The sequence below is a fragment of the Pinus tabuliformis genome, chromosome 9 (assembly GCF_031772625.1).
Source record: "Pinus tabuliformis cultivar Carrire ecotype Pingquan chromosome 9, CPIR1, whole genome shotgun sequence".
Taxonomy (NCBI): domain Eukaryota; kingdom Viridiplantae; phylum Streptophyta; class Pinopsida; order Pinales; family Pinaceae; genus Pinus; species Pinus tabuliformis.
This window is the reverse complement of record NC_142307.1, coordinates 1,057,688,967-1,057,703,323: the sequence shown is the minus strand read 5'-3', so window position 1 is coordinate 1,057,703,323 and position 14,357 is coordinate 1,057,688,967. Positions and strand designations below refer to the sequence as shown.

Genomic DNA, 14,357 nt, shown 5'->3' with positions numbered 1-14,357 from the left:
CCAAACGGTAACCCGCCCTGCTCTACCTATCCACACTACCAAGTCCAACCCACCCACTGTAATCCACCCACCAGTGCGGCCCTCTTACCTGTGTCCTTCTCTTCCTTCTGTTTTTGCCCAACTCCTTCCTTCGCACTTGTTCTGCGATGTGGAAGTGCGAGTTTGATGTCCCTTCATCGAACACCATCCTCCTTACTTATACGTGTCCTTTCGCCCAAGGGTCGTGTCTCTCAGGGATAACAAGGGTCGGCTCCATCTACATGCATGCCCGGTTGACCTACCACATAACCTCAACACACCCCATTCCAACGAACCGTCGCGTCCCTTCATGTGCATCGTCGCACCCATGGGTTGGCTCCAACACTTCGCCGATTACACCCGTCGCCGCATGTTGCACACTTGCCCGCATCCTAACTCATCCACACATGTTCACCTCTTTCATTTGGGCACCCAGCCAGGGTCTCTCGCGCACCTTCCGTCGGTGACCCGCCCATCGTGCAGGTATCAAGGGGCATGCGCCATGCCCAACACGACGTGCCGGCTATGAGTGAACCCATCACCGTCGCACATAAGCGAATGTCGTGTCAAGTCTTTTCATATAACCAAATGCTCACCGGAGTCACATATAACTGAATGTGGATACACATACTATGGGTTCAGTCTTTTGACTCTCTCGGGCACCCCCAACTTGAATACCTGACACCCCCCCCCGCGTATACATGGTAGAGGTCTCCAGCACGATGGGACATGGAAACCCCGAATTTCACGCAATTGGGTAGTTGTCATCACGGCAGGGCAGGGAAGCCCTGCTTTCCTCGCACTTGGATGGCTCCCATCGCAATGAGGCATGGAAAACCCAAGTTCCAGAGACATAGAAGGTAAGCCGTTTCCACCCTGCCATGAAATGGAAACCTCGAGTTCGCAAGACTTGGACGGTTCTTCATCATTCCGCAACATGGAAACCATGAGTTCCACAAAATTTGGCAATTTTTGTCATGTTGCGACATGGAAACTCAAGTTCCACAAACTTTGGCAATTTCTGTCATGTTGCGACATGGAAACTCAAGTTCCCCACACCAGGGCTGTGGTTTTCACCCGGGCAGGAGATGGAGACCCTAGAGGTTCTCGGAATTAGGCGGTTTCCCTCATGCCACGAAACAGAAGCCCCCAGGTTCCGTGGATTTGGGCAGTACTCTGTCGTTCCGTGACATGGAAACTCGAGTTCCCTGCATCGAGGTAACAGTTTCTGTTGTGGTGGGACATGGAAGACCCCGAGTTTCCCATAATCTGGCGCTTTCCGCAATGCCATGGAATGGAAAGCCCCATGTTCGGTAGACTTGGGCAGTCGTTCCCTATTGCACGATGACATGGAAACCCGAAGCTCCCCAAACTTGGGTGGCCATTCCCTGTCACTTGATGACATCGAAACCTGAAGCTCCCCAGAATTTGGTGGCAGTTTTAACCGCGACATGAGCGACATGGGAACCCTGCTTTTCCCAGACTTGGGTAGCAATTTTTGTCATGAGGTGAAATGGAAACCCCGTGTGTCCACTGACTTGGGTAGTATTTTCCATCGCACCGTGAAATGGACACCCCGAGTTCCCCAAACTTTGGTGGTTTTTCGTCGTCCCATGACATGGAAATCCGAAGTTCCACAGACTCTCGGGCGATTCAAGGTGTCCCGCGACATGGAAACCCCATGTTTCCCACACTTGGGTGGTTTCCATCGGTGGTTCTGGCCATGCTATGACATGGAAACCATGAGTTCCCTAGACTTGGGCAGCGGTTTCGAAACACCCCAAATTTCCTGAGACTTGCAAGCTAGTTTGCATCATCATGGAAACCCCAAGTTCCCCGCGTTGGGGAATTGTTGAAAAACCTGTGTTTCCATCGTGCTTTAAAATGTAGAAAGTCGTGGTTCCATCAAGGGTGGGACATGGAAACCCCGAGTTTCCCCAGGCTTGGGTGCCAGGGCACAACACGGAAACCCCGAGTTTCCCCGGACTTGGGCGCCACTGGTTTCGGTCATGGTGTGACATGGAAACCGCAAGTTTCCTAGGCTTGGGTGCTAGGGCACGGCATGGAAACCCCAAGTTTCCCTAGGCTTGGGCGCCGCCGATTTTAGGTCATGGCGCGACATGGAAACCCCAAGTTTCCCTAGGCTTGGGCGCCTAGGCGTGACTTGGAAACCCCAAATTTTGGGCACGGCATGGAAACCCCAAATTTTTTTGTGCCAGGTGGAAGCCCCAAATTTTAGGCGCTAGGTGGAAACCCCAAATTTTGGGTGTAACATGGAAACCCCAAATTTTTTTGCACCAGGCAGAACCGACAAATTTTACGCAGTGGGTGGAAACCACAAATTTTTGGTGTGACATGGAAGCCCCAAGTTTTAGGCGCCGGGTGGAAACCCCAAATTTTGGGCACCGAGGCGTGGCATGAAAACCCTAATTTTTCCCATGCTTGGGCGACTTTTTCGTCGCAACGTGGAAACACCAAATTTTGGGTGCTGGGACACGACATGGAAACCCACAAATTTTGTGTGCCAAGGCATGACATGGAAACCCCAAATTTCCTACCCCCAAGCAATAAAAAATTATCATCTGGTGGAAGAGGCAAAGGCGCAAGAGCGGGAGGGTTGTCCAGATTTGTTTTTGATAAAAGAAAAGCTCTGAATCGAGGCGACCAAGGGGCTAAATCTCAGTGGATCCTGGCAGCAAGGCCACTCTACCACTTACAATACCCTGTCACATATTTAAGTCATTTGCAAAGGATTCTTCTCAATGACCGTTTGGAATTGAACTTCAAAGCTACCCTGATCAAGATGCTTCACGGTCGTGGTTTGCAAATGACACGGGCCCCTGGGGGTGACAAAGCGACGCCCCTACTACAGGTCGAGGTACAGACAAAGAGTGACATGCACGGCTTCTAGCGTGGATTGTAACTTAGAGGCATTCAGTCATAATCTGACACATGGTAGCTTTGTGCCACTGGCTTTTCAACCAAGCGCGATGACTAATTGTGTGAATCAATGGTTCCTCTTGTACTAAGTTGAATTACTATTGCGGTACGGTTCATTAGTAGGGTAAAACTAACCTATCTCATGATGGTCTAAACCCAGCTCACGTTCTCTATTGGTGGGTGAAAAATCCAACACTTGGTGAATTCTACTTCATAATGATAGGAAGAGCTGACATCGAAGGATCAAAAGGCAACGTCACTATAAAAACTTGGCTACCACAAGCCAGTTATCCTTGTTGTAACTTTTCTGACACCTCTAGCTTCAAATTCCAAAAATCTAAAGGATCATAGGCAACGCTTTCACGGTTTGTATTCGTACTGAAAATAAAAATTAAATGAGCTTTTACCCTTTTTTTCCACACGAGATTTCTTTTCTCGTTGAGCTCATCTTAGGACACCTGTGTTATCTTTTAACAGATGTGTTGCCCCAGCCAAACTCCCTACCTGACAATGTCTTCCACTTGGATTGACCCACCAAAACGTGCCTTAAGGCCAAAAGCAGGGGTAGTGCCCCGTCTTCACCACACGGAATAAGTAAAATAACATTAAAAGTAGTGGTATTTCACTTGCGCCAAAAATGGCTCCCACTTATTCTGCACCTCTCAAGTCATTTCACAAAGTCGGACTAGAGTCAAGCTCAATAGGGTCTTCTTTCCCCGGTGATTCTGCCAAGCCCGTTTCATTGGCTGTGGTTTTGATAGATAGTAGATAGGGATAGTGGGAATCTCATTAATCCATTCATGCATGTCACTAATTAGATGACGAGGAATTTGGCTACCTTAAGAGAGTCATAGTTACTCCTGTTGTTTACCTGTGCTTGGTTGAATTTCTTCACTTTGACATTCAGAGCATTGGGCATAAATCACATTGCTTCAACATCCATAGGGACCATTGCAATGATTTGTTTTAATTAAACAGTCAAATTCCCCTTGTCCATACTAGTTTTGAGTTGATTGCTCGATGCCTAGGGAAGAGCCCCCGACAGGGGGAATTCTGCACCCGTAGCCCAATTGGCACATGACTGCCTGCCCTCGCTGTGAGAGCAGCTTAGGTAGATTGCCGACAACCCATGAGTTGAGGGCACAGACCCCTAGGCCCAGCCCTCAGAGCCAATCCTTTTCCCGAAGTTATGGATCCATTATGCCGACTTCCCTTACCTATATTGTTCCTTTGACCAGAGGTTATTCACCTTGGAGACCTGATGTGATTTATGAGTATGACGAGGCATGAATGGTACTCGGTCCTCCAAATTTTCAAGGGCCACCAAGGGCGCACCAGACACCGAAAGATGTGCGGTTCTCTTCCAACTGTTGGATCCTATATCTGGCTGAACTGATTATAGGGCGGGCAAGCTGTTAAAAAGAAAATATAACTCTTCCTGGGGCCCCGGACGATGTGTTTGGATTTCCTAATGTTACCACCTGCCGCCATGTCCCGGTTCGGGAATATTAACCCAATTCCCTTTCGATTCTCGTGCAGAGCGCACCCTTGATACAAGGCTTCCCCATCTCTTAGGATCGACTAACCCATGTCCAAGTGATGTTCACATGGAACCTTTCCCCACTTCAGTCTTCAAAGTTCTCATTTGAACATTTGCTACTACCACTAAGATTTGCACTGGGGGCCAATCCACCCAAGCTCATGCCCGAGGTTTCTCAAAGACCCCCACATCCTCCTACTTATCGAAGCCAGGCAATTGCTCCGACGGTCGAGTATAGGTTGCGCACTTCAGCGCCATCTATTTTTGGGGCTAGTTGATTTTCCAGGTGAGTTGTTACACACCCCTTAGCAGATTTCGACTTTCGTGACCACCATCCCACTATCTTAATCAACCAACACCCTTTGTGGGATCTAGGTTAGCGCGTAATTTGGCACTGTAACTTGACTTTTGATTCATCTTGCATCGCCAATTCTGCTTACCAAAAATGGCCCACTTGGAAGTCTCGATTCCACGACACAACTCAATGGAGCAGCCGCACCCTCTTACCTATTTAAAGTTTGAGAATAGGTTGAGGGTGATACGCCCTCGATGCCTCTAATCATTTTCTTTACCTGATAAAACTTGCATGATCCAGCTATCCTGAGGGAAACTTCAGAGGAAATCATCTACTAGATGGTTCGATTAGTCTTTTGCCCCTATACCCAAGTCAGATGAACGATTTGCATGTCAGTATCGCTACGAGCCTCCACCAAAGTTTCCTTTGGCTTCGCCCTGCTCAGACATAGTTCACTATATTTCGGGTCCCAATAGGTGTGCTCGCACTCAAACACTTCACATAAGCTCAAGGTCGGTCGATGATGCACCCCCTAAAGAGGGGATCTCGCCCGTCATCTTCCTTGCGCCTCACAGGTTTTCAAACACGCCGACTCACACACATGTTAGACTCCTTGGTCTGTGTTTCAAGATGGGTTGAATGGAAAGCCCACCAACCAACATCACAAGCACACAGGTGCACATGGCCCGCCACAAGGGCGCACTCTTCGTTCCTCGACCACCACAATGGCAAATCGACAGGTAGTAATCCACTTGCACTTGTGATGATGCAGTGGCCTGTGTTGGTTTACACCTCAAGTCGAGCGACGAACTAGCCTAAGCCGTTCCACATATAACCGAGACACATCAACAACCTCCATCCGCTTCCCTCTCGTAAATTTCAAGCACTCTTTAACTCTCTTTTCAAAGTCCTTTTTATCTTTCCCTCGAGGTACTTGTTCGCTATCGGTCTCTCGCTTGTATTTAGCCTTGGATGGAATATACCACCTAATTAGGGTTGCATTCCCAAATAACCCGACTCACCGACAATGCCTCGTGATGTGGCAGGGTCCTAGCCCGATGGGGCTGTCACCCTCTCAAGCGCCCCCTTCCAAGGGACTTGGCCTAGGTTCACCCTGAGGAAACTTCTACAAACTACAATTCAGGTGATGCTTCCGCCCTATTTTCACGCTGGGCTCTTCCCGGTTCGCTCGCTTCTACTAGGGGAATCTTTGTTAGTTTCTTTTCCTCCGCTTAATTATATGCTTAAACTTAGTGGGTGTTCTCACCTGAGTTGAGGTTGCAAAGTTGGAGCTAAATCTGCCCTACCCAATGGGAGGACAAAAGAGAGAAAAATAAGTTCGAGCAATACCACACAAAGCCCGCATTAGCTAACCCTGACTGTGCATCTAAGGGGACAAGATCACCGCTCGCCAACACATGCTACGAAACATCGCTCGAGGTATTTCAGCCAACGACACCACATTGGGCGCAGACGACCAGCTCCATTACTCCCTAACATATTGTAGGGAGTGTGTTTAAATGGGATTCGATGCCCAGATAGACATGCCCTCGACCGAGGCCTCAAGCGCAAATTGCATTCAAAAAATCGATGATTCACGGGATTCTACAATTCACACTAAGTATTGCATTTCACTACATTCTTCATCATAACAAGAGATGAGATATCCATTGCCGAGAGTCATTTCCACGTATTACCAGAAAATTTTCCACAACACTGAATAGGGGCACCCCCCCACAACAAATGTAAGGCTAAGGGTCAAAATGAGGAAAGGAAGAAAAACGCATGAAAGAAAGAGAAACAAAGGTGTCTACCCCCCATAAGAGGAGGCTCAAACAGAGAACAATCTCCCTAAGCCTCACGCCCTTGCAAAAAGGGGGGAATGCATGGAACAACAATCTAGAAGGACTAGGGTGGCCACCCTGGGAGCTCACACTTCTTTTAATCCTTCCCGAACACTAGTCCATAACAATTCCCCCTTTTCTCCATAAAGCTAGGGACTGAAAGGAAGAAGGGAAGAAAACAAAGTGAAAGAAATAGAGATCAAACGTGGCTACTGTCTCACAAGGGGAGGCTCAAACAAAGCACAAGCCTCCCAAGCCCCGTGCCTTCGCAAAAAGGGGGGAATTGAAGGGGACAATGATCGAGAAGGACTAGGGTGGCCACCTTGGGAGCTCGCACTGCGTTTCGTCCTTCCTAAACACCAATCCACAACAATCCCACCTTTTCTCCATAAATCTAGGGGCCAGAAGGAAGAAGGGAAGAAAACAACATGAAAGAAAGGGATATCAACCGTGGCTACCGGCTCACAAGGGGAGGCTTCAAACAGAGAACAAGCTTCCCCAACCCCGTGCCTTTGCAAAAAGGGGGGAACTGTAGGGGATGACAATTGAGAAGGACTAGGATGGCCACCCTAGGAACTTGCACTACTTTTCGTCCTTCCCGAACACGAATCCACAGCAATCCCACCTTTTCTTCGTAAAGCTAGGGGCCAAAAGGAAGAAGGGAAGAAAAAAACATGAAAGAAAGAGAGATATCAAATGTGTCTACCAGCTCACAAGGGGAGGCTCAAACAGAGAACAAGCTTCCCCAACCCTGTGCCTTCACAAAAAGGGGGGAACTACAAGGGATGATGATCCAGAAGGAATAGGGTGGCCACCCCTGAAACTCACACTTCTTTTCATCCTTCCTGAACACCAATCCACAACAATCCCACCTTTTCTCCGTAAAGCTAGGGGCCAAAAGCAAGAAGGGAAGAAAACAACATGAAAGCAAGAGACATCAAACGTGGTTACCAGCTCACAATGGGAGGCTCAAACAAAGAACAAGCTTCCCAAACCCCATGCCTTCACAAAAAGGGGGAACTACAGGGGATGGCGATTAAGAAGAACTAGGGTGGCCACCCCAGGAACTCGCACTGCTTTTCGTCCTTCCCGAACATCAATCCACAACAATCCTACCTCTTCTCCATAAATCTAGGGGCAAAAGGAAGAAGGGAAGAAAAAAACACCGAAGAAACAAAGATCCCAAGAAAAGAGAGAAGCTCAACAGCACGCCGAGTAGATGTCTGCTAACTAAAAAGAAATCAAACAAGGCACCCAATAAAAAAGCATCCCACCTCTTCACACCCTCCCACATACATTACGACACAACACCCTTTCTAGCTTACAACATAACAAACAACAATCAAACAACCAAGCAAATAAATCACAACCTAAACTTGACCACTAGAAAAGACAAGGGTCGCGATGAGACCAGTGTCTGGAGCACGTTACTAAGAGGTAAACAACCCCCCAACCTGGCACAAGGCTTCAAATGACAAATAGACTAATAATAACAAACCCACCCCGCTATTGCACCCCTCCGTGTACAAAACACCCAACAACCTTTCTAGCGAGAAAGTCAATGGGGGTCAAGAATCAAACTCCAAAGAGGAGTTGTCATGGGCCAACACTCAATGCTAGAGAAAGCCACTGGGCCACAAATACATTGATGGTGCAAGGCCACTAAAGAGAGGGATGTCTGCAAAGCGCACACCACGAAACAAAGAAATGACCAAGTCCCACAAAAAACCCACAATTCAATGGGAGTAACAAAGACACAACCTGCTACTTCTTTTTCCCTTAGAAGGGGAGTGGCTCACGAGAAGATGAGGAATTCCCTAGATGGTAAAGGCACTAGATAAGATTTCCACCCTCATTCCCATCGGTGGGGAAAATTGCGATCTTGATGGAGCTTAGACAGAGGGAGGGGTTTTCCATTACCTGGACACCCAACCCTTCCGTGAGGGCATGTCGAGGAATGGTCAGGAGGACTAGGGTGGCCAGCCCAATGGGTAGAATCACTCTTCATCCATCCCATACTGACCCCACCCCGACAATTTCCCCTCACGGAAGGTTTGAACTACAAGGCCCATGCGCAACCACTCCCTCGACCCAACCACCAGCAAAACAAGCTCACCCAAGCAATACATAAACCACCGCTGCCTTTTCGAGAGAACTAACTATGGAAGCCCGCACCCTTGGCCCATGCCTTCCAATGAACAAAAGTCTGAGCACCACTGCTACGAATGAGTCTAAATTTATCCATCGTATATCCCAAGCACCTCAACTACAGCAACCATACCTGGCCAAACAGATGGTCAGAAGGGCTCCCAAGGAACTAGCTTATGAACCCCCTATAGAAACACACTGGGGGAAAGAAAAACAAAGGATGGGTGGGATAAGAACAAGCATGGCTTGTAGGCACACACACGAAAAAAAAAGTGTTACCACAAGACAAGCAACCAACAATGTTCCTGCCAAACACCAAACCCGCTCCCCTAGAGACACACCACACAATCCCACATTGCAATCTAAACTCAACCAACCCAAACCAAAAAAGAAAACCCCTGCTATCAATGGTCCTACCGCAGGTTCACCTATGGTAACCTTGTTATGACTTCTCCTTCCTCTAAATGATAAGGTTCAATGAACTTCTCACGATGTCGATGGCGGTGAACCACCATCGTCGATGCAATCCGAACACTTCACCGGATCATTCAATTGGTAGGAGCAACGGGCGGTGTCTACAAAGGGCAAGGACATAGTCAACACGAGTTGATGACACGCGCTTACTAGGAATTCCTCGTTGAAGACCAATAATTCCAATGGTCTATCCCCATCACGATGCAATTTCAGAAGATTTCCTGATCCTCTCGAACCAGGAAGAAAAACTTGTTGGCTACATCATTGTAGAGCGCGTGCGGCCCAGAACATCTAAGGGCATCACAAACCTATTATTTCCTAAAACTTCCATGGCCTAAACGGCCATATTCCCTCTAAGAAGTTGGCTACGAAGGGGAACCTCTGCGTAGCTAGTTAGCAGGCTGAGGTCTCGTTCATTTTCTTAATTAACCAGACAAATCACTCCACCAACTATGAACGGCCATGCACCACCACCCATAGAATCAAGAAAGAGCTCTCAATTTTTCAATCCTTACTATGTCTGGACCTGGTAAGTTTCCCCGTGTTGAGTCAAATTAAGCTGCAGGCTGCACTCCTGGTGGTGCCCTTCCATTAATTCCTTTAAGTTTCAGCCTTGCGACCATACTCCTCTGGAAGCCCAAACACTTTGATTTCTCAGAAGGTGTTGGCGGAGTCCTTAGAGCAACATCCGTTGGTCCCTGGTCGACATCGTTTATGGTTGAGACTAGGACGGTATCTGATTGTCTTCGAGCCCCCGACTTTCATTCTTGATTAATGAAAACATCCTTGGAAAAAGCTTTCACAGTGGTCTGTCTTTCATAAATCCAAGAATTTCACCTCTGACAATGAAATATGAATGCCCTCGATAGTCCCTATTAATCATTACTCCAGCCCCGAAGGCCAACACAATAGGACCAGACTCATTCCAATTACTAGACTCGATGAGCCCAGTATTGTTATTTATTGAAACTACCTCCGCATGTCAGGATTGGGTAATTTGCGCACCTGCTGCCTTACTTGGATGTGGTAGCCATTTCTAAGGCTCCCTCTCTGGAATCAAACCCTAATTCTCTATCACCTGTCACCACCATGGTATGCCTCTATCCTACCATCGAAATTTGATAGGGCAGAATTGAATGAAACATCACTAGCACAAGGGTTGTGCGATCCATCGAGTTATCATGATTCACTAGAGAAGCGGGCAAGCCTACGCCGGCCTTTTATCTAAAAAATGCATCCCTTCCAAAGAGTCAGGACTTGGTGCACGTATTAGCTATAGAATTACTATGGTTATCCGAATAGTATGGTACCATCAAAAAAACTATAACTGACTTAATGAGCCATCCGCAGTTTCACAGTCTGAATTAGTTCATACTTAGACATGCATGGCTTAATCTTTGAGACAAGCATATGACTACTGGCAGGATCAACCAGGTAGTACCCTCCCATTTCAAAGGGCATTCTGGGTGCTCTCTTACCAAGAGCTAACCTAAACACCCATCAAGTCAAATAGATGTCAAAATATCATGTAAAACTTTTATGCCTTGCACCTCTTGCATCCCAAGAAGGGAGCACACGCAACATGCCAAGGACATGGCAAACAAATGGGTAGACCTGGTTTAAGACCTGCTAAACCACAATGCCACATGGCCACTCTAGATTTTTCAACCATGCCCCAACCAACAAGAAAACGAGCGATCACTCACCCACTCCCTTAGAAATGCCTCCAAAAGCCTCCACACCCCACATCGAGGCCACCTAGGAGTCCACCCGGACAATAGCAATGGTGGACCTCGATCTCCCGATCACTTGTGGCAGCCTTGATGCAAAGGAAATAAATGGAGAACAACCAACCACACAACCTCTATATTCTAAATGAGCCCCAACCCTCCCCGCCCCACACTGAGGCCACCTAGGAATCCATCCGAACAACAGTAATGATGGACTTCAATCTCCAGATCGCCTACGGTAGCCTCGATGCGAAGGAAAAGAAAGGAAATAAAAAAAGGATGACCAACTAAAAATCCTATCATAGAGAGGCCATACAAACCTCTCTGCCCGGCACCGATGCCACCTAGGAGTCCACCCAGATAGCAGAAACAGTGGACCTTGATTGGATGATCACCTACGGTAGCCTCGACACAAAGGAAAGGGAAGGAAATAATACAAGACAAACCGATCCCGCAACCTCCCTTAGAAATGCCCCCCAACCCTCCCCTCCTCGCATAGAGGCCACCTAGGAGTCCACCCGAACAGCAGCAACGATGGACCTCGATCGCATGATTGCCTATGGCAGCCTCAATGCAAAGTAAATGAAAGGAAATAAAACAAGACCAACTGAGCCCATAAACTCTCTTAGAAATTCCCCCCGACCCTCCCCACCGCACACCGAGGTCACTTAGGAGTCCACTCGGACAACAACAACAGTGGACCTCGATCACTTGACCGCCTACGGCAACCATGACGCAAAGGCAAAGGAAGGAAATAAATGCAAATCAAGAAGCTCACTACACAATACAAGAACATATCCAAACAGGAGGAGGGATCAGGCAGCTCCGCACCCCATGCACCTTATGTACAGGCAACCTAGGAGATTTCCCATAGCTTTACCAACTAGACAACGAATAATTTTCCCCTACGGCCACCTCCACGTAAAGGAGGGAGGTCGAAGCGTTCCACCTCGAAATCCTTCTTCGAGATAGCCCACACCATCGATGCAGCAAGCCTCCTCCCCATTGGACCACGAGCGCATACACAATTGAAACAACAAATACCACCCAACCCTCTCCTCCCTGCATAGAGGCCACCTAGGATTCCACCCAGACAACAGAAACGATGGACCTCAATCACATGATCACCTGCGAGAGCCTCAATGCAAAGGAAACGGAAGGAAATAAACATGACCAACCGAGCACACAACCTCTCTTAGAAATGCCCCCTGACCCTCCCCACCGCGCACCGAGGCCACCTAGGAGTCCACCCGGATAGCAGCAACGATGGACCTCGATCACTTGACCACCTACAGAAACCACAATGTGAAGGTAAAGGAAGGAAATAAATGAAAATCAAGAGGTTCGCTACACAATACAGGAACATATCCAAACAGGATGAGGGATCCGGCAGCTCCGTACCCCATGCACCCTACATACAGTCAACCTAGGAGATTACCCACAACTTTACCAATTGGACAATGAATAATTTTCACCTACAGCCACCTCCACACAAAGGAGGGAGGTCAAAGAATTCCACCTCGAAATCCTTCTTCCATATATCCCCCACCATCAACGTAGCAAGCTTCCTCCCCATTGGACCACGAGCGCATACACAATTGAAACAACAAATGCCCATAAACGTTGTGACTTAACATTTCCAACCGCAAAAGCCTGCCAACAACATAAGATGCAAGGAAAAAGCTGACCGCTCGATCAAACATATGGGCCAACACATCTATCAAAACCTCAAAGCCAACGCAACAATGAATGATGTGCACTTTGAAAGGAATGCCAACCCTTAACTTTACAATAAGGATAACAACACCTCACATCACCCAACGGAAGAAGCAAGCAAGAGGGAGGGTAGGTGGTTTACAACCAAAACCCTTCCACGTCCCTCTTAAATGTATGCATCTCAATTGACAATGCCAACACAGAAAGAGTACAAGCACAAGAAACAGGCACCATAAACAACCAAACAATGAAGAGGCTAGCCATCACAAGGAGCCACACCACAACAACCCATACAACTGTGAGAACTTAGAGAAGAAGGGGAATTGCTCACATATGCCTCCCGAGACAAGCATGGCCAACATTACCGTTCATGTGCTACCGAGTGGGTATGGAGAGAAGATGAAAATTGGCCACCCTACAAATGCCCCAAGGCCATCATTCATGCAAACCCAAAAACATTGGCAAGGCCATCGTTCAGGCAAACCCAAAAACACAAATAAATTACCAAACCACCTTTCACACGGAAAGAGAAACCCTCCCCAACAAATAGGTAGGAGGTGAACAATATAACAAGGAGCCAATTTCAATGGAGCCACACATGGTTGCCCAGCCCAATCAAAATTTTCTATTCGCAACAACCAAGGGGCATGATAGCGACATAGGCAAGACAGAGTTTTGGGGCTTCCATCTGGGACCACAAAAACGAGGGCTCAAAGGAGCACCGAGAAAATTTTTAACGTTTTTATCATTTGGATGGGCAAGAGGGATGGGGACGAGCATGGCCAACATTACCGCTCATGTGCTACTGAGTGGGGATGGAGAGAATATGAAAATTGACCACCCTACAAATGACCCAAGGCCATCATTCGAGCAAACCCAACAAAACAACTCAATTACCAACCAACCTTTCACACAGAAATAAAACCTATCACTTGTATCATTTGGACAGGCATGAGGGACCAGGATGAGCCAGGGAGCCACACCATAACAACCCATATAACTCCAAGAACTTAGAGAGAAGAAGGGGAATTATTCACATATGCCTCCCAGGATGATCATGGCCAACATTACCGCTCATATGCTATCGAGTGGGGATGGAGAGAAGATGAAAATTGGCCACCCTACAAATGACCCAAGGCCATCATTCAAGAAAACCCAAAAACACAACTCAATTACCAACCCACCTTTCACACGAAAAGAAAACCTATCACTTGTATCATTTGGATGGGCACGATGGGACCAGGATGAGCCAGGGAGCCACACCACAACAACCCATACAACTCCAAGAAATTAGAGAGAAAAAGGGGAATTGTTCACATATGCCTCCCGAGATGAGCATGGCTAACATTACCGCTCATGTGCTACCGAGTGGGGATGGAGAGAAGATGAAAATCATCCACCCTACAAACGACCCAAGGCCATTGTTTAGGAAAACCTGAAAACACAACTCAATTACAAACCCACCTTTCACACGGAAAGAAAACCTGTCACTGGTATCATTTGGAGGGGCACGAGGGGACTAGGACACACTAGGGAGCCACACCACAACAACCCATACAACTGCAAGAACTTAGAGAGCAGAAGGGGAATTGTTCACATATGCCTCCCAGGACGAGCATGGCCAACATTACCACTCATGTGCTACCGAGTGG

The 14,357-nt window shown here is 47.7% G+C and overlaps 2 non-coding genes and 1 pseudogene across 2 annotated transcripts; all 3 read right to left on the bottom strand.

Moving 5' to 3' along the window:
* Positions 1-2,668: 2,668 nt before the first annotated feature.
* LOC149152369 (25S ribosomal RNA) lies at positions 2,669-6,074 on the bottom strand. The gene has a single exon (XR_016263919.1). It is a non-coding gene; the product is annotated as a 25S ribosomal RNA (ribosomal RNA).
* Positions 6,075-6,321: 247 nt separating this feature from the next.
* On the bottom strand, positions 6,322-6,475 carry LOC149152368 (5.8S ribosomal RNA). The gene has a single exon (XR_016263937.1). It is a non-coding gene; the product is annotated as a 5.8S ribosomal RNA (ribosomal RNA).
* Positions 6,476-9,190: 2,715 nt separating this feature from the next.
* LOC149152367 (18S ribosomal RNA) lies at positions 9,191-10,696 on the bottom strand (annotated as a pseudogene).
* Between the last annotated feature and the right edge of the window lie 3,661 nt (positions 10,697-14,357).